Source organism: Dasypus novemcinctus, chromosome 5 (genome assembly GCF_030445035.2).
Source record: "Dasypus novemcinctus isolate mDasNov1 chromosome 5, mDasNov1.1.hap2, whole genome shotgun sequence".
In the NCBI taxonomy this organism is placed as follows: domain Eukaryota; kingdom Metazoa; phylum Chordata; class Mammalia; order Cingulata; family Dasypodidae; genus Dasypus; species Dasypus novemcinctus.
The window spans coordinates 86,987,555-87,009,419 of record NC_080677.1 but is presented as its reverse complement, the minus strand read 5'-3'; the positions used below and the strand labels follow the sequence as shown (position 1 = coordinate 87,009,419).

At 38.6% G+C, this 21,865-nt stretch overlaps 1 protein-coding gene across 2 annotated transcripts in view; it reads left to right on the top strand.

Moving 5' to 3' along the window:
- IMMP2L (inner mitochondrial membrane peptidase subunit 2) overlaps positions 1-21,865 on the top strand; it is a 1,033,857-nt gene that overhangs the window by 45,315 nt on the left and 966,677 nt on the right. The gene's annotated exons all lie outside the window — the stretch shown is intronic.

Sequence of the window (21,865 nt, the reverse complement as noted above, 5' to 3'; positions counted from 1 at the left end):
ATTTTGGTGAATTTACACTGATGGTCAGTTTCTCCCTCTTGACTAGTGGTTTTGTTTCACAGCTGTTCTTTGATTTTTGGTTCAAGTTATTCCAGGTCTTTAAGATTGCCCAGGTTAAATGATCAAAATAGGACCACGGACTCACTAATGCGGAGCAGATCTGATCCAAGTGGTCTGGAATAAGACTTTAAAAAGCATTTTTTTCCTGCAGTTTGCTGGCTGGTCAGCAGATGTCACTAGTTGGCAAACCTTTCCACAGAGGTGTCCAAACCACCACTTGCTGGTGATTCTGGTTTGGCTATAGCTGAGATTCCATAGTGGGCTCTGCTGATCAAACTTGCTGAAGAGAAAGCATCTCCGCCCTCTGTCTTACCTTCCCTCTTCCCAGGGAGGAAGACATCTGTTCCCCTGTCAGATGGCTGCAGTGAGCCTTGGGTTTTATCTAGGCTGTTCATCTTGAGGGTAGGAAATGGGGCCCTTCTCTGCCATGGGGGCTTAATAACTCATAGCTTTCACTTCAGCTTCTTCATCTCTCTGTCCCTCACCCTCCTGAAGGATGTATAACTTTCTCCTGGTCTGCAGATCCCCAAAGCAGCTTCTTTGGACAGCTTTTTGTCCTTCTTTCATTGTTTCTGTGAGAGAGTTGAGCCCTGCCTACCTATTCCAATGCCATCTTCCCAGAAGTCTCTCATTGGATAGTACTTTAGTTCTTCTGTGTATTTAGGTTGATCATATCTAGTTATTCCTGTCATGCCAAGCATATGATTAACTTTTTGACTCAGAATGTTATATTTGGAAATGAACATTAGGGAACAACAGTGGTTACTGTCAGTTAGACTAGAATCATTCATCAAATGGCTGGTCAGTGTAAGACACTGTGCTAGGTCCTATGGGAGGATGGTGAATCAGGCTCAGATGATGTCTTCAAGGAGCTTTTATGTTAGAGAAAACTCAAAAATTATTAATCCTGGGTGATGGGTGCCTCTTCAGATGAGTTTTGTATGAAGCTATTAAGCTGTCAGATAGATGTTTGACTAATGTCTGGTATTTCCAGAAGTGAAAACTTGTTTGGTGGATAATGAGCCTGCAATTTGGAACAGAGTGGCATCAGAAAATAATACCTTGACCCCTTTCATTGTGGGTCACTGTGTTAACTTTTGTTATGGTGACAAATGACCCCAATAATTCAGTAGCTTACATGACAGATGTTTATTTTTTGCTTAAGGGCCTTTTGGTTCTCTGTGGAGTGCTAGGTCGTGGTTTGGTTTTGTCTGCTTCAGGTGCCTCTCACTGTGGAATCTAGGCTGAATTAAGCAGCGGCTGCCTGGGTTATGCTCTTCCCATGAGAGATAGGAGGACACTAGAGAGTGAGTGGAAAGCCTTATACAGAACTTCCACTCTTCTGTCTACATTCCTTTGGTTAAAGCGTTACATGACCAAACCCAAAGTCAATGGGATTGGGAAGTATATTACACTCATAGGGAAGCCATGATAAAGATGGGAGGGAGGGAAGAATTATGAACAAGTAAATACATCTACCATAGCACCGTGACTTTGAGGAAATACGGTTGATTTCAGAGGTAATCTCAAAATTTGCCTGTTTATACCTTTGAGTATACTTAAAATGACCCTAGTCTTTATAGTCCAAGACTGAAAAAATTAGAATAGATTGAAGTTCTGAGTCACTACACTCTGGAATTGATGCATAGATTTCTTTAGGTTTGAGATAACTCAGAACCAATTGGGTCATCACTTTAGAGTTACTTTTTTAAAGGTCACTTCATGTCTCAGTTTGCCAGGCTGCTATGACAAATACTGCACAGTGGGTTGGCTTAAACACTAAGCCTTTATTAGCTCACAATTTCAGAGTCCAGAAGTCCAAATCAAAGCATTGGTGAGACCATGCTTTCCCCTGGGGTCAATAGCATTCTGATTCTGGCTTGTTCGCATCCTTGGGGTTCATTGGTTTGTATTTCTGCCTCCTGTTACATGACTATATCCTCTCCTTTGCTGCTTCTGTGACTTCCCAGTTCTCTTTATAACACTTCCAGTAATCTGCATGAAGACCCACCTTTACTCTTATTCTTTCTGCCTTAAGTAAAAATAGTAATGTCAAGATGTACTGTTTACAGTGGTTCACACCAACAGGGACAGGGATTAAGATTAAGAACATGTGTTTATTGGGGTACATAATTTAACCTACCACACTCTGCAACTTGTAGATGCGTTATTTAAGAAAATCCAACAAACTGAAAGATTAACTTTCATTAAAGGGACATAAAATATCAGTTCTTTTGAGTTTCTTGAATAAATTCTCATATAAGAATACTGGAAATGCACTTTGAGTATCAAATTTTGCTTTAAGGACTGTTTTTATGTCTTTCAAAAATTTGATTGACTTGTGATTTAATAGGGGAAACTTGTTTTCAATATTCCCTTTTATAAGAAAAATAATTCTTGACTTTTTAAGCACTACTCAGTGGTTCTGTTTTTTTTTTTTTTTTCAGTGGTTCTGTTTTTAGGGTAAAATTTTCAGTTTTAGTTTACAACTTTAGTAAGTATCTGCCTAGAAGGATAGAGGTGATCAAACATTCATTGGGAGTCACAGCTTGTTGAAGTAAGTCATATGAAAATAAAAATTTTAATGATACAATGATGTAATTCAATGGAAAATAGGATTCAAAGCATGAAACATTTATTTTTTATAAAGTTATATAGAAACATCCATTCTATTGAATGAAATATACCTTTTGCAATGCTCTGTACAGAGTGACTACTGGCACAGATCGTTGGTTAATGATTATTCATACTGACTTATTCCCCTCTCGTGCACATGAATCACTCCTACTGGGTGCTGAAAGGTTACCTTTGAAAGTAGACCCCCTTAGAAGTACAACATTACTCAACAGCAATTTAACTCAGGAAATGAAGACTGATATTGCATACAGTTGAAACTACAGAGGGAATTTATGTAGGTGGAATGCAGTTATTCAAATTAGAACTTTAATTGCTCACAGAGGCTTTTAGAGTAAAGGGTGCCCTAAGAATAGTTTAATGACCTCACACCAAAGTTTTAGATTTTATTTAAGTGAAGATGCCTGTAGCAGGGTCACTGGTTCTGATAGAAGGTTTATGCTTTCCACATTTACAATTAAGATTTAAGACCTTAAAAAGTAAGTGTAAGAAATAATTTTGTGTCATCTTATTTTTGCTGCAATTGTTGCTTAGTTTCTATAGAGTACACTATTTTTCTTTTTACATTTTGCATAACCAGAGGGGATGATGCTTGAAAACATTACTATATATATGATGGTTAGGCTGACGTGTCAATTCAGTCAGGTAATTGTGCACAGTTGTTTGGGCAATCAAGCACTGGGCTAATTATAGTACAAGGACATTATGCTTTAGTCATCAATGAATTTACTACATAGATGGCTGATTACATCTACAACAACAGGAAGAATGCTGTCAGCAATGAGTGACAGTTTATCCAATCAGTTGAATGCCTTAAAAGGGGAAGTGATTTCAGCATTCAGAGAAAATTTCCCTGCTCTTCTTAGGACAGCCAGTGTCTCCTGGAAACTCATCAAGGACCGTCATGAACTTCCATCGGAGTCCCTGGTTTGTAGCCTGCCTGTGGAACCTGGAGTTGTGCATCCCCATGGTCACATGAAAAACTCTTATAAAATCTCATACTATTCACAGATATCTCCTGTTGATTCTGTTTCCTAGAGAACCCTTACTAGTACAATATAATACTGTCTCTTTAACTCATACTTCAGAGAAAGATTTATACAAAATATATTGGAAAATTAGAGAATATGAGGGAAATCGGGTTTAATTGGCATGGAGCATTTTATTCATCACAGTGAACATACACGTTCATTGGTTTGGAATTGTCTTGACTTTCAGCTTTCTTTGAATGATCCAGAAGAAATTGGTTTGTAATAAACCTCTTAGACTCCTGGCTCTTTGCAGTCATTATCTTGTTTCTTGCTGAGTTTAAAATTAAAAGTTCTGTCAAAAAAGCAAGCAAAGAGGCTTTCCTTCTCTCTCAATCCCCTCCTCCACCACCTAATCTGTATTTTTAATTTTAAATCTACAGTGGGCTTAATAATGCTCCACAATCATCATTCATTGTAACTATTAATTTGACACTCTGAGAAGCTAGATACAAATAGACTCTCAGTAAAAGAACTATATTGTGATTTATACACCAGCATTTAAGATAGAGTTAGGGAGTTTATGTTACCTGCTGAATTTGTGCTTCCAAGATGCTGGGAACCACCTGGCACACATTTTCCTTCCGTGCCGACTCCTCTGTGTTCTTCTGCTCTTGGGTCTCCTGGAACTGACATTGAAGGAAGACAGGATTTAATGTTGGAATGTTTTATTGGCTTACCTGTGTGTTTTCTTCCCAAATTACCTTCCCAAAATCTCACCTGAGGCTTTTACCCCTTAGGATATTAAGGGATTTTATGTAGTTCTGTAAGTAGTCATTAAGTGAGAATTCAAATAGATTAGTTTGCGTTTATAGCAACAAACATATATGATACCAAAGCAGTTGGTGAGTGATAACTTTATAATGTCCCTTCATGGACTTTCCCTCATTTCCTATAATAGAATAACCATATACTTCTGTTTTATGCAGCCAGTGTTATATCTGTTATTTCATTACATTCTCTTTTTAAATTTTTAAGTTGAAAGTAATTTCAGACTTACAGAAAAATTAGAAGAGTAGTATAGAGAACTCACATATGTTCTTTATTCAGATTCACCAGTTTTCAATATTTTACTTTGTTTATTTTATTCTCTCTCTCCCTACCCCTCCCTCAATCCCTCGTTCCTTCCTCCCTTCTCCTTTCTCCCTCCCTTCTTCTTTCTCTCTGTATATTTATACATATGTATATGTGTTTGTGTATGCAGGCTTAAGAGTCAGACCTAAAAGTCTTTACATATTGAACCTATCAGATAATAATTATAGCATGTTTAAAGAAGTAAGAGGAAACTGAAAACTGAGAGCAGCAAAAGATTATGTAAAATGACCAAGCAAAGTACCATTTAAAAAAATTTATATTTTTTATTTATTTTTAAAAGATCCATAGATCACACAAAATGTTACATTATAAAAAGATAGGGGATTCTCATATGCCCTACTCTGCATACCCTCCACTTTTCCCACATCAACAACTTCTTTCATTAGTGTGGCACATTCATTGCAGTTGATGAACACATTTTGGAGCATTGCTACACAGCATAGAATATAGTTTACGTTGTAGTTCACGCTCTCTCCTAGTCCATTCTGCAGGATAGATAATGCTCTGTATCTGTCCCTGCAGTGTCATTCAGGACAAATCCAAGTCCTGAAAATGCCCCCATATTACACCTCTTTTTCCCTCTCCCTGCCTTCATCAACTCCAGTGGCCACTGTCTCCAAATCAATGAAATAATTTCTTCCATTGCTAGAATCACGATAAGTCTATAGTACAATTCCATATTGTACTATATGTACTATATGTATGTACTCTATTCCATATTTTATTTCCTAATCCTGAGGACTCTGGGATGGTGATGCCCATTTCACCTCTTAATTGAGAGGGGGCTTCAGCCCCACATGGGTGATCGACAGGACTCTCCTGCTTGCAGTTGTAGACCCTCTCGGTTCCTTGATGTGGTGGTTGTCCATCCTCACCTCCTTGTTAACTGTCATGGGTGAATCCAATGAACTGGAGAATAGGTGTTGTAACTCCACTGAGGTTCAGGGCCCAGCTGGCACATGGACAGCCCAGAGATTCAAGTCTCTTGGACATAACACCCACCAACTTCAATGCCAACCACAGGTTCAATAAAAGGGACAGAAGAGGCATTTGTAGAGAAATCACATCTGAGTCCAACTCCATTACACTTGGGAGCTCAAACTCCAAAGTAGGGCCCACTGGCAAGGCACCAAACTCTGGAGCCATCTACCATGACTGTAAGACCTGGGTGTCTCCATAGCCCTCAGAAGCCCCCTTACCTGGGTAGTATCTACTTTGGCTGTCTATGAGATCCTGCTGAGACATGCGTAAGTGCCACACCTCTGATGACCGCCTGACTCATTTTTAAGTCTCCTAGCCATATAAACGCATTCATCTTTACCATTTCCCCCTTTTATTCAAGGTCTTTTTCCAGTTGTATCACCAGCCAGTGCTTGGTAGTAATCCCTCAGTGTCAGGGAGGCTCATCTTTGGGAATCGTCCCATGCTAGGGGGAAGATAATGCATTATATATTGAGTTTGGCTTAGAGAATGGCCACATTTGAGCAACATGGAGGCTTTCAGGAGGTAACTGTTAGGCACCCTGCAACAGTAGGCCAAGTTGAAATTTTAAGTGCAAAAGGCTCATAAGCATAGTTGTCAGTATCAGGGGCCTGTCAATGGAACATCCTTCTTCACTGGTCATTGCCTCTGTACTTGGGGAATTGTTTTTGTTCCATTAGATAACGTGGCAGAGCCCCCCAGGATGGGAACTTGGCACTCCCTCAGTTGTCGTGTGAATTCCTACCCACTGAGGCACTACCCAATGAAGATCTGAACATATCTATATACCCTATATGAATGCCCAGGTGAACTCCCTCTCATGCATCCCCCATCAGTGACACCCTACACCAATGCTCTTCCCCTGCTATAGTTGAACCCCTCTGTGATCTAAAGCTTCTTCAAAAATGAAGCCAAATATATTGCCAAATTCAATTTGTAGGAAAATGATAGAGTAATGATAGGTTTAAACATAAGACATAAAATACATAATAATTTAGAGAAACTAAAAGTTAAAAAAAAAGCAGTATTAAACAAATGAAAAATATTAAGAATTTTTTTTTTTACCTTTCATCACTGTAATAACTGTTGTCCTTTATGTGTGGTGGCAATTTCTTCCATTTCTTCCTCTGTTTTACTTAAAAAATTTTTTTTTATTATGTCTTCAAAGAAGTTTTAGGTTATAGTAAAGTCACATACAGAATATAGGGGACTCCCATATATCCAACATCCACCCCCTTTTCCCCTTCCCTATTAATGATTGTATTAGTCAGCCAAAGTAGTGCTGATGCAAAAATACCAGAACTTGGTTGATTTTTATAAAGGGTATTTATTTGGGGTAGGAGTTTACAGATACCAGGCCATTAAACATAAATTACTTCCCTCACTAAAGTCTATTTGAAGCAAGATGGCTGCCGATGTCTGCAAGGGTTCAGGCTTCCTGGGTTCCTATGTTCCTGGGGCTTACTTTTCTTTGGGTTCAAGGTTCCTTTCTTCCTATGTGAACTTACTGCCCATGTCTCCAGCTTAAGTCTTCAGTATCAAAGTCCAACATCAGAAAACCCTCAACTCTGTTCTTTGCCATGCTTTTAATCTGTAAGTCCTCACCCACGAAGGGGTGGTGACTCCAATGCCCTAATCATAACTCAATCATGCCCAGATACAGATCAGATTATGAGCATAATTGAATAGCTGTTTTTGGAATTCATAACCATATCAAACTGCTACAATGATCTTTTTACATGTGGGAGGTACATTTGTTACAATTGATGTACAAATATTGAAACATAGCTACTATCCATGGTCAGTAGTTTACATTATGGTTTACATTTTAGACCATATAGTTTTATAAATTTTTGGTGAAATTTAACATGGCCTGTATCCATCATTGCAAGATTGTGCAGAACACTTCCATTGCCCCTAAACTACCACCTCTCCCATTTGTTCCATTCCTCCTTTCCCCTCCACTTGGGGCCCACAGCGAATACCAGCCTTCACTGCTTGAAGGACAAAATTCATAGATACTTGTAACAACATTGAGGGCTTGGCACACTAGTCTGTCCTCTCCTATTAGGAACCACCCATGCTCTCGAGAGACATCCTCCCCTCTTTGATAATATATGGGGCTTCCCCAGAATGGAATACAACACTTCCCGCTAATTATATGGGTCTCTACCCATTGATATAACACACTATGACAAGATAAACATTCACTCCGTAGAAGTCTGCCCTAGGTGTGCCCTGTGCCAAATGCCTCCCCCATCCAACACCCTAAACCAGTAAACCTTCCTTGTCGTATTGCCAAAAGAGTTTTCTCAACATTGTAGTTTCAACCATGTATCCACCAATCTCTCATGTTCACCTGCTCCCTCCCTCCAACACTCTCCCCAGTTCCATGGACCATCTGACCCATCCTTTTCACCCTAGCTCCCTATCAAGCTTGCACCACCCAATCCAATAGTATCCCTATACCCATGTCATATCCCTTCACTGCACAACTACTCACTTCCACTTTATCATAAATTTCACCTTTGTGGTTGGCTCACAACCTTCTTCTCCCTTTCTGTTTCTTGTAAACCTATCTTCCAGACTCAGGTGTTCTGAGATTGATTGATTTGCTCAATTCATTTCAGAGAGGTCACGTAGTATTTGTCCTTCAATGCCTTGCTTCTTTCACTCAACATAAGGTCCTCAAGATTAATCCATATTATCCCATTTATTAGTACTGTATTCCTTGTTACAGCTGAGTAGTATTCCATTGTATGTTTATACCACATTTTGTTTATCCATTCATCAATTGATGGGCATTTGGGTTGATTCCAAATTTTGGCAATAGTGAATAATGCCACTATGAACATTGGTATGCATATATCTGTTTGTGTCCTTGTTTTCAGTTCTTCTGGGTATGTACCCAGCAGTGGAATTGCTGGTCATATCACAGATCTATAATTAGTTTTTGGAGGAACTGTGAAACTGTCCTCCACAATGGCTGGAACATTCTACATTCCCACCAGCAGAGGATGAGGGTTCCCATTCCTCCACATCCTCTCCAACACTTGAAGTCCTCTGTTTTTTCAATAGCTGCCAATCTAATGGGTGTAAGACGGTATCACATTGTAGTTTTGATTTGCATTTCCCTAATAGCTAGTGATGTTGAACATTTTTTCATGTGCTTTTTAAGCATTTGTATTTCTTCTTTGGAGAAGTATCTGTTCAAATCATTTGCCACCTTTTAAAATGGGTTGTCTTTTTATTTTTGAGATACAGAATTTCTTTACATATCAGATATATGGTTACCAAATATTTTCTCCCATTGGGTAGGCTATATTTTCACTTTCTTGTCAAAGTCCTTTGAGGTGCAAAAGGTTTTCATTTTGAGGAGGTCCCATTTATCTATTTTTTCTTTTGCTGCTTGTACTTTGGGTGTGAAGTTCATAAAGCCATTTCCCTATTACAAGGTCATCTAGATGCTTACCTACATTATCTTCCAAGGTCTTTATGACCTTGGCTCTTATATTGAGATCTTTGATCCATCTTGAGTTGATATTTTTATAGGGGGGGAGATAGTAATCCTTTCATTCTTTTGGATATGGATATCCAGTTCTCTAAGCTCCATTTGTTGGAGAGGCCATTCTCTCCCAGTTGAGTGGGCTTGGTGGCCTTGTTGAATATCAGTTGACTGTATATGCGAGGATCTATATCCGAACTCTCAATTTGGTTCCATTGGTTAGCATGTCTGTCTTTATGCCAATGCAGTCTTGACCACTGTAGCTTTGTACTATTTTTTAAAAAGATTTATTTATTTATTTATGTATGCATGTATGTATGTATGTATTTATTTATTTTCCCCGTTCCTCTCCTCCTGCCTTACTGTTTTTGCTGTCTATGTTGTCTTCTTATTTTCTCTCCTCTAGAATTCACCAGGTTTGATCCTAGAGACCTCTGATGTGGAGAGAGGTTTTCCCTGTCAACTGCGCCACCTCAGTTCCTGGTTTTTGCTGTGCTTCACTTTAACTCTCCCCTTGTCTTTCTTTTGATGCGTCATCATCTTGCTGTGTAACTCACTTGTGTGGACACTATCTCACTACACGGGCATTTGCATGGGCACTGGCTCACCTTGCGGGCACTTGTGTGGACACTGGCTCACCATGTGGGCATGCTTTCTCTTCTTCTTTTTCACCAGGAGGCCCCAGGGATCGAATTGGGTCCTCCCATATGGAAGGTGGAAGCTCTATCACTTGATGCACATCTGCTTCCCTGTGCTGTGTTTTAAAGCCAGGTAGTGTGATTCCTCCAATTTCATTTTTCTTTTTCAATATGTTTTTGGCTACTCGGGGCCTCATGCCCTTCCAAATAAATTTCATAGTTAGTTTTTCTAATTCAGTGAAAAATGCTTTGTTATTTTTATTGGGATTGCATTAAATCTGTAGATCAGTTTGGGTAGGAGAGACATCTTAATGATATTTAGTTTTCCTATCCATGAACAGGGAATATTCTTCCATTTATTTAAGTCTTCTTTGATATTCTTTAACAGAGTTGTGTAGTTTTCTGTGTATAATTCTCTTACATCTTTAGTTAAATTTATTCCTAGGTATTTGATTTTTTAGTTACTAGTGTAAATGGTATTTTTTTCTTGGTTTCCTCCTCATATTGCTCATTACGGGTGTACAGAAATGCTGCTTATTTTGCACATTGATCATATAACCTGTGACTTCCCGAACTCATTTATACGCTATAGAAGCTTCATTGTAGAGTTTTCAGGGCTTTGTATGTATAGGATCATGTCATCTGCAAATAGTGAAATTTTGACTTCTTCCTTTCCAATTTGGATGCATTTTATATTTTTTTTTTGCCTTAGTGCTGGAGCACCTACTTTTAACACAAAGTTAAAGAGGAGTGGTGATAGTGGGCATCCTTGTCCCGATATTAGAGGGAAAGGTTTTAGGATTTCATCATTGTATATGATGTTAGCTGTGGATTTTTAAAATATACCCTTTATCGTGTTCAGAAAGTTTCCTTCTATTCCTGTCTTTTGCAGTGTTGTTATCAGGAAAGGGTGCTGTATTTGGTAAATGCTTTTTCTGCATCTATAGAGATGATCATGTGTTTTTTTTTTCTTTCGATCTGTTTACATGATTTGTTACATTGATTGATTTTCTTATGTTGAACCATCCTTGCATACAGTGATGAAACCCACTTGGTCATGGTGTGTAATTTGTTTGATGTGTTGTTGAATACGATTAGCAAGTGTTTTCTGGAGGATTTTAGCATCTAGGTTCGTTAGAGAGAGCAGTCTGTGATTTTCCTTTCTTGTGACATCTTTGTGTGACTTTGGTATTAGGGTAATGTTGGCATCATAGAATGAGTTAGGCAATGTTCCTTCTACTTCAAATTTTTGGAGGAGTTTAAGTAAGATTGGTGTTAGTTTTTTCTGGAATGTTTGGTAGAATTCACCTGTGAAGCTGTCTGGTCCTGGCTCTTTTTAGTTGGGAGGTTTTTAGTGACTGATTCTATCTTTTTACTTGTGATTGGTCTTTGAGTTTGTCAATTTCTTGTTTTGTCATTGTAGACTGCTTGTGTGTTTCTAGGAATCTATTTCCTCTAAATCATCCTTTATTTATTTATTTATTTCCTCCCCCCACCCCCCACTTGCAGCTTGCTTGATGTCTGCTCTCTGTGTCGATTCGCTGTGTCCTCTTCTGTGTTTTTTTGCTTGTCTCACTTTTTTGTTGTGTCACCTTGCCGAGTTGGCTCTCTGTGGCACCTGTAGGCCAGCAGCACTCCATGGTGTCTGGACCAGAGGCTTTCTGCAGTGTATAGGTGAGCCTACCTTCACAAGGAGGTCCTGGGGTGTGAACCCAGGGCCTCCCATGTGGTAGACAGGAGCCCAAATGATTGAGCCACAGCCACTTCCCTAAATTGTCCTTTTTGTTGGCATATAATTTTTCAAAATATCTTCTTATGATACTCTTTGTTTCTGTGGGGTCAATGCTGATATCCCCTTCCTCATTTCTTATTTTGTGCATTTGCATCTTCGCTCTTTTTCTCTGTTAGCCTAGCTAAGGGTTTGTCAATTTTTTTGATGTTCTCCAAGAATGAGCATTTGGTTTTGTTTATTTTTTCTAGTGCTTTCTTATTTTCTATTTCATTTAGTTCTGCTCTGATCTTTGTTACTTCTTTCTACTTCCTTTGGGGTTAGTTTGTTGTTCTTTTTCTAATTCCTCTAGATGTTTGGTTAGTTCTTTGATTTTAGCTCTTCCTTTTTTTTTGATATATGAATTTATGGCTATGAATTTCACTCTCAGTACAGCTTTTGCTGCATCCCATAAGTTTTGATATGTTGTGTTGTCATTTTCATTTGTTTCTAGGTAGTTACTAATTTCTTTTGAAATTTCTTCCTTGACCCTCTGTTTGTCTAAGAGTGTATTGCTTAACTTCCATATCTTTGTGCCTAACTGGTTCTCTGGCCCTTGCAGATTTCCAGCTTCATTGTGTTGTGGTCAGAGAAATTACTTTGTATGATTTCAATCTTTCTGAGTTCATTGATACTTTTGCTATGGTCTAGCATGTGGTGTATCTTAGAGAATGATCCATATGCACTTGAGAAGAATGTATATTGTGCTGTTTTCAGGTATAGTGTTCTGTATATGTCTATTAGGTCCAGATCCTCTGATGTATTATGCACCGTCTTTGTTTCTTTATTGATTCTCTGTCGAGATATTCTGTCTAACGGTGATAATGGTGTATTAAAGTCCCCCACTCTAATTGTAGAGGCATCTGTTTCTCCACTTAGTTTTTCCAGTGTTTGCTTCATGTATTTTTCAGGTGCCCTGGTTTGGTGCATAAATGTTTATGATTGTTCCTTCTTCTTGAAAGATAATGCCTTTTGCTAATATATAACATTCATCTTTTTCTCTCACAGTAGTTTTGCATTTAAAGTCTATTTTGTCTGTTATTAATATAGCTACTCCTGCTTTTTTTGGTTATTGTTTGCTTGTAAGATTGTTTACCAGCCATTCAGTTTAAACCTCCTTGAATCCCTAGGTCTAAGGTGGGTTTTTTGTAGACAGCATATAGATGGGTCATATTTCCTTACCATTTTGCCAATGTATCTCTTGACTGGTGAGTTTAATCCATTAACATTCAGCGTTATTACTTTCAAGGAATTACTTACATTAGCCATATTTTATTTAGATTTGTGTATGTCATATGTTCTTTTTATTTCTCCTTTTGTTTTTTTAGTTGTTCTTATATTGTCCTCCAACTCTCTCTCTCCTGTTTTTCCTTTCAACCTGCAGAACTCCCTTTAGTAGTTCTTGAAGGGTAGGTTTCTTATTGGCATACTCTCTTAATTTCTGTTTTCTGTGAATATTTTGAACTCTCCATCATTTTTGAATGCTGGCTTTGCTGGATGGGGAATTCTTGGCTGGAAATTTTTTCTTTTAGTACCTTGACTATGTTATACCACTGCTTTCTTGACTTCATGGTTTCAGATGAGAAATCAGCACTTAATCTTATTTTTTTTAAAGATTTATTTATTTATTTATTTATTTATTTATTTATTTATTTATCTTCCCTCCCCCCCAGTTGTCTGCTCTCTGTGTCCATTCGCTGTGTTCTTCTCTGACCGCTTCTATCCTTATCAGCAGCACCAGGAATCTGTTTTCTTTTTGTTGTGTCATCTCGTTGTGTCTGCTCTCCATGTTGTGGCACCATTCTTGGGCAGGCTGCACTTTCTTTTGCACTAGGTGGCTCTCCTTATGGGGTGCACTCCTTGTGCATGGGGTTCCCCTACATGGTAGGACAGGGTACTCCTTGTGCACATCAGCACTGTGCATGGACCAGCTCCACACAGGTCAAGGAGGCCTGGGGTTTGAACCGCAGACCTCCCATGTGGTAGGTGGACACCCTATCCATTGGGCCAATCCACTTCCCACTTAATCTTATTGAACTTCCCTTGTATGTGATGGTTCTCTTTCCTCTTGCTGCCTTCGGTATTTTCTCTTTGTCTTGAGCATTGGAGAGTTTGACAAGTGTTTGTCTTGGAGTTGGCCTGTTGGGATTTATATTCTTTGGGGTGCATTGCACTTCCTGGACATGTACATTCAGCTCCCTCATTAGGTTTGGGAAGTTTTCAGCCATTATTTCCTCCAACACCCCGTCTGTCCCCTTTCCCTTCTCTTCTCCATCTGGAATGCCTATAATGTGTATGTTTGTATATTTTGTATTATCATTCAAATCCTTAAGTCCCTGCTGGATTTTTTTCTATCTTTTTATCTGTCCTGTTATCTATTTGATTTCAGATGTACTGTCTTCCACATTGCCAGTTCTTTCCTCTGCATGTTCACATCTGTTATGTGCTGAGAGTGTATTTTTGATTTCTTGGATTGTGCCATTCATCACCATCATATCCATTATCTTTTTATGTATGTTTATAATTTCTTCAGTATTTCTCCCAGTGTTTTCTTAATATCCGTAATCTCTTGCTTTACTTCATTAATTTGGTACATCATATTTACTTGGGCAGTTTTGATTAGTTGTTAAATATTTTGTTTCTCTTCCTAGTTTTTAGTTTGTTCATTGGACTGGGCCAATGTTTCTTGGTATGGTTTGTAATTTTTTGTTGCTCTCTGGTCATCTTTTTATCTTGATGGATTTATTTGGTTGATTAGCTTTTCCCTCTACTCTAAGTTTTATTTAGTTGTTGTTTTTGTGTGTGTGTTAAGTTTTCTATTTAACACTTTGTTCTTCTTATTCTGTATCCTTGTTGTTGTCTATGTTCCCTTGAAGGAAAATGATTTGGGACAGAGAAAGCAAATGATGTAAGAAAAGAAAAAAGATAATAGTAATAATGATAGTAAAAGGTAGATGAGGGACCATATAAAATCTAGGAAAATGATTTTTAACTCATGTAAGCAATGAAGAACAATAGGATTAAAAAAGTGGAGTACCTACAATGAAATAGGAAACTGAATGTAGAGAATGAATTAAAAGGCCAGAATGAGGAGAGAGGGAAAGAGAAAAGAAAGGACAAAAAGAAAAAATGTTAATAAAAGAAAAAAGCAGAAGAGTTAGAAATTAAAAAAAAAAAAAACCAGAAAATTGGGTCTCTACAAAGAGAGGTGGAATTTAAGAGCAATGACAGAAAGTGGAAGATAGAAAGATGTAGGAAGGAAAAGAGATAGTATTGGTATCCAAAATCAGTGTGCACAGAAAAGAGTAAATGAAAGAAGAGGAAACATAGCAAACAAGAAACAAGCCAGCAGCACCTAATTAAAAAACATAAAAAAGGGGGAAGAAAGAGGAAAGAAAGATAAGTAAAAAACCCACAAGCAAGCAGTCAAATAAAAACTAAGGGAAAATAGCCTTCCCTCTTAGACCCTTGTGGAGCTTCTCAGGTGCTGTAATTATCAATCAGTTACCCTTCAGCCTTTTCCTGCAGGTTTTGAAGTGCGTTTTAGTGAGTAAGTTAAAGTTTAAATGAAATTTTCCTTTTTTTTTTTTTTTTAAATAAGAGACCCAAGAGAAGGTAATACAAGAAGAATGTCTATGTTTTCCCTGTCCTAAAGTATCAGCTGCATGTTTAATATCCTGGTGGGTAACTACTCTAAGAGGAGCTGGGAATTGAACTAGGAACCTTGCATATTCAAGGCAGAAGCTCCTCCACTGAGCTAAACTTCCTCTTTGGGCCAGTTAGCTCTTCAGAAAGCTATCTAGTCACTTTCCCTTGGGCAGGTTTGACTCTTTGCAATTGGATAAATTCCTGCTAATTAGAATCTGTCCTTGCCCCCTTTCTATTCTTTTATTTTCTTTACCAGGGCAGCAATAACTTGTGTGAGAGTTCCCTTTTGAAATTCAATGGGACCCTTGTGACTTAACTCACTGCCGAAAAAATGACTCTCAACCCTCTTTGAGAGCACCCACTCCTCCCAGGGAACCCTAAACATACTTATTAAGTGCTTCCTACTGCCCTTCTCTCTTAGGGGAGTTGAACTTTGATAGTTTTCAGCACGGGACTAGTTAATTGCCTGACTCTGCCCTCTCCCAGGCCAACTTTCTTTTTCCTGGGGTGGTTAGGTAAACCAGGCTGCCTCAGCAGATTTGCCCCCCTTCTCTTCCTGGTGTCACCTTGAGCCAACTGGTATCCTCCTCAAAGCTCAAAAAGGGGGTCCAGCGGAGGAGGAGGCAAGATGGTCGCTGAGTGAACTTGCCTTTGCGGTAGGTCCCGGGAGGAGACGGTTGGGCGCGGCTACAGGCTCTCCAAGGCCGGGCTTTTTCAGGATTTTTGCAGGGCAGAAGTGCCTGGACATCGATTGGGTGGAAAGGTAACGGAGAGGATTGGTCTAGTAGATATAATTTGGGTTCTATTGCCTGTAGGTGAGACCTGCGCACGGGCTCCTCCCTGTTGGGGGTGGGGGGAATCGCGGTCCAGCCCGGCGGCACCGCTTTTACACGGCTCTGAGCTGTCAAGGAGTTCACGAGTTCTGGGCAAGCTGTGCACGGGTTGATGCGACGGGTCGCCTTTGCAGAGCGATTTGGGAAGATGGACGGTGTTTTGTTGTGAAGCGGGAGAAACTTGTGATTGCGAACATAAACAATAGTGCTTCCGCCTGAGGCCCCGCCCCCAAAAGCCCGGCAGCCGGTCTCCGACCCAAATAGGCTGTAGGCAATAAAGAGACATAATCGGAAAGTTGTTTTAGGCTGCGGCAAGGGAGGGGGACATGTCTGGAAGCAGATTAGGGAATATTTTGCGAAGCTTGGGAAATCCGATTTTCGAATCTGTTTTCGGCGTCACAGGCCGGGCTTCAGATCTGTACTAGCAAAGTGGCTGCGGTGTAGAGGCGCCCTCTAGTGGCAGAGGTTTGGAATCACAGGACGGGAGCTGTCTAAAAGCTGAAGTGAGATATACTAATGAGCCCAGCTAAGTAAATGAATTGCAGGGTTCAGTCATAATATAGAGTTTGCGGATCTGACTTCCCCCTTAAGGCTGGCACCCAGCTGTGGGGATCCCTGAGGGCTGTGTTACACTGTGGGGCCCCCAGGCTTCCAGTAGACCAGATTGGAGGTTGCCAGGTCTGAATTCCCTAAAATCTGGTGGCCCACACCACAGAGACTCACATCTCTTGAGACCTCAATATCTCAGACTTTCCATCCCTGAATCCATCACGCACTGAGGTCCATCTGAGGTCCTTAAATGCCCTAGCCTTCAACGTTGGCATTCTTTCCTTATCGTTTCATTTTGTTTTGTTTTTATTTTCATTTTGACTTATTCTTTACTTTTTTCAATTTCCTGATTGCTAACACTGCATTATCCCCTAGTCTTCTCTCACAGCGTATCCCCCAAAGTCTTTCTTTTACTCAGTTATTTAAGGCTTTTTTTCGTGGTAGGTGCTGTGAAGTGGGTGCTTTAATTCTGGGTCGTGCATATCTGTTTTTTTTTTTTCTTCTTTCCCCTATCTGTTCCCCACCCTTTGCCCATCCCCTTCTACTTCCTTCCTCTCATCCCTTCCCCCACTTTCTTTTTTTTTCTTTCTTTTTTTCTGTTGTCTCTCTCCCTCTTGTCCCTCATATTCTACTTAGTTTATTTTAACTCAATTATAAAATAGGTGCAGCAGGAAACACCTCACATTTGCTGGGGTTTTCTCATCCTCCACTGCCTCATTTCTGTGTGAACTGATTTAGCCTACCTACACTATCCTCTTTCCCCTACATCTTGATATCCGCCACCATCTACTGGCTCTCCTATATTCCACCTCCCACCTCCCTTTCTTCGATCCACGAAGGGTCTAAGTCTTAATTTCTAATACCTATGTTTTGTTTTATGTCTGTTATCCACTCTTGAAACTATTACCATTTTTTTCTCTTTCCCTCTCTCACGAAATCAATAGCTTTTTAGCTTATACCATATTCCTCCCATATTCAATCATCTACCTCATAATAGGTACTCTACCTACTGCTATAACTCTACACAATTTACATGAATCTAACCTCCATCCTCCCAGATCTCATATTCTTGCTTTGTTAACATATATCACCAATACTACTTTACACTTTTCCCTTGCTTACACAATTGCCTTTCCCCAACACTAATACTTTCCTTTAAAGTGAACTTAACCAACAACAAGAAACTAGAATAAGAAGAAAAAAGTGACAAAGAGAAGATATAACACCTATGCAAAAATAACAGCTAATTAACCTCCAAGAGCAGACAAAGAAGCTAAGGAACTGATTAAATCCGTCAAGATAAAGAGATGACCAGAAAGCAACAAAAATATACAAACCAAGCCAGTAATCAGGAAAACATGGCTGAATCCAATCAACAAACCAATAATCACGAAGGGGAGCAAAACTTGGCACAAGCAATGAAAGATCTTAGAACATTTATCACTGACAAATTTGACGAAGTAATGAAAGAGGTTAACAACATGAAGACATCACTTGGAGGGGAAATTGCAGACATACGAAAAAACATAACAGATATGATGGGAATGAACACCACAGTTCAAGAAATCAAAAATACACTTGCAACAAATATCAGCAGACTAGAAGAGACAGAGCAGAGAATTAGTGATGTGGAAGACAGTACATCAGAAATCAAACAGATAGTAGAAGGGGTCAATAAGAAGATAGAAAAAATCCAATTAGGATTTAGGGACCTGAATGACAATGCAAAACGCTCAAACATACGTATTATAGGCATTCCAGAAGGTGAAGAGAAGGGAAAGGGGTCAGAAGGAATGTTGCAGGAAATAATGGCTGAAAACTTCCCAAATCTACTGAAAGAGACAGATGTACATATCCAAGAAGCACAGCGCACTCCACAAGTCATAAACCCCAACAGGCCCACCCCAAGACATATACTTGTCAAATTATCCAATGCTCAAGACAAAGAGAAAATCCTAAAAGCAGCAAGAGAAAAGAAAACCATCACATACAAGGGAAGCTCAATTAGATTAAGTGCTGATTTCTCTTCTGAAACCATGGAGGCAAGAAGGCAGTGGTATGATATAGTCAAGGTACTAAAGGAAAAAAATTTCCAACCAAGAATACTCTATCCAGCTAAACTAGCATTCAAACATGATGGAGAGTTCAAAATATTTGCAGACAAACAGAAACTGAAAGAGTATACCAACAAGAAACCTCCCCTTCAAGAAATTCTAAAGGGAGTTCTGCAGGAAGAAAGGAAAAAACAGGAAAGGCAGAGTTGGAGGAGAGTATAAGACCAACAACAATAACAAAAAAGACAAAAAAAAATATACAAACAAAATATGACAAACACAAATCCAATCAAAACATGGCTAACACAAATAATTCCTTGATAGTAATAACACTGAATGTCAACGGATTAAACTCACCTATCAAAAGATTCAGACTGGGACATTGGATAAGGAAATATGACCCATCCATATGCTGTCTACAAGAGACACATCTTAGACCCAGAGACGCATGGAGATTGAAAGTAAATGGCTAGAAAACAATCATACAAGCTAACAATAACCAAAAAAAGGCAGGAGTAGCTATATTAATATCAGACAAAATAGACTTTAAATGTGAAACAATTGTGAGAGACAAAGAAGGATACTACATTTTAGTGAAAGGGAAAATCTGTCAAGAAGATCGAACAATCATAAATATCTATGCCCCTAACAAGGGTGCCTCTAAATACGTCAGGCAAACGCTGGAAAAACTAAGTGAAAGAATAGATACATCTACAATTATAGTGGGGGATTTTAATACACCACTATCAACTCTGGACAGAACATCTCAAAAGAGAATCACCAAAGAAACAAAACATCTGAATAGTATATTAGAGGAGCTGGATCTAATAGACGTATATAGATTGCTACACCCAAACACAGCAGGATATACATTTTTCTCAAGCGCACATGGATCATTCTCCAAGATAGATCATATGCTAGGCCACAAAGAAAGGCTGAACAAATTCAGAAAGATTGAAATCATACAAAACATTATCTCTGACCACAGTGGAGTCAAGCTGGAGATTTGCAAGGGACAGAAGCCCAGATTTCACACCACGATTTGGAAATTAAACAGCACACTCTTAGAAAAACAGTGGGTCAAAGAGGAAATCTCAAAAGAAATCAATGACTACCTTGAAACAAATGATAATGATAACACAACATACCAAAATTTATGGGATGCAGCAAAAGCAGTACTGAGAGGGAAGTTTATAGCCATAAATTCATATATCAAAAAAGAAGAAAGAGCAAAAATTGAAGAACTAACTGCACATTTGAAGGAATTAGAAAAATAACAACAAAGTAACCCAACAGGAAGAAGAAGGAAGGAAATAACAAAGATAAGAGCAGAACTAAATGAAATAGAAAATAAGAAAGCACTTGAACAGATAAACAAGACCAATAGCTGGTTTTTTGAGAAGATTAACAAAATTGACAAACCTTTAGCAACACTAACAAAGAAAAAAAGAGAGAAGATGCAAATACACAAAATAAGAAATGAGAAAGGCGATATCACCACTGACCCCACAGAAATAAAGACTATCATAAGAGGATATTTTGAAAAACTATATTCCAACAAAAATGACAATCTAGAGGAAATGGACAAATTCCTAGAAACACATAAGCAGCCCATATTGACGAAAGAAGAAATTGATGATCTTAACAAACCAATCACAAGCAGAGAGATAGAATCAGTTATTAAAAATCTCCCAACTAAGAAGAGCCCAGGGTCAGATGGCTTCACAGGTGAATTCTACAAAACATTCCGGAAAGAACTGACACCAATCCTGCTGAAACTATTCCAAAACATCGAAACAGAAAGAACATTACCCAACTCCTTCTTTGATGCCAACATTACCCTAGTACCAAAGCCAAACAAAGACATCACAAGAAAGGAAAATTACAGACCAATTTCTCTAATAAACCTAGACGCAAAAATACTTAACAAAATACTTGCTAATCGTATTCAACAACACATTAAACGTATTATACACCACGACCAAGTGGGATTCATCCCAGGTATGCAAGGATGGTTCAACATAAGAAAATCAATCAACGTAATACACCATATAAACAGATTGAAGGAAAAAAATCACATGATTATATCTATTGATGCAGAAAAAGCATTTGACAAAATACAGCACCCTTTCTTGATAAAAACACTCCAAAAGATTGGAATACAAGGAAATATTTTGAACATGATAAAGAGTATATATGAAAAACTTAAAGCCAATATTGTTTACAATGGAGAAATCCTAGACTCCTTCCCTCTAAACTCAGGAACAAGACAAGGATGCCCACTGTCTCCGCTCCTATTTAACATTGTCTTAGAAGTACTTGCTCGAGCACTGAGGCAAGAACCAGAAATAAAAGGCATTCAAATTGGAAAGGAAGAAGTCAAAATTTCATTATTTGCAGATGACATGATCCTATACATAGAAAACCCTGAGAGATCTACAACGAAGATTCTAGAACTCATAAATGAGTTTAGTAAAGTCACAGGTTATAAGATCAATGCGCAAAAATCAGTAGCATTTCTGTACACCAATAATGAGCAAGATCAGGAGGAAATCAAGAAACAAATACCATTCACAATAGTAAATAAAAAAATCAAATACTTAGGAATAAATTTAACTAAAGAGGTAAAGAACTTATACACCGAGAACTATACAAGATTGTTCAAGGAAATCAAAGAAGACCTGAATAAATGGAAGACTATTCCTTGTTCATGGATAGGAAGACTGAACATTATTAAGATGTCTATCCTACCAAAACTGATCTACACATTCAATGCAATCCCAATTAAATCAACGCAGCCTTCTTTAAGGAACTAGAAAAACTAACTATGAAATTTATTTGGAAAGGAAAGAGACCCCGAATAGCCAAAGACATACTGAAAAAGAAAAACGAAATTGGAGGAATCACACTACCTGACTTCAAAAAATACTTCAAAGCTACGGTGGTGAAAACAGCATGGTATTGGCATAAGGAGAGACACATAGACCAATGGAATCGAATTGAAAGCTCTGATATAGAACCTCACATATACAGCCACATAATATTCGATAAAGCCACCAAACCCTCTCAACT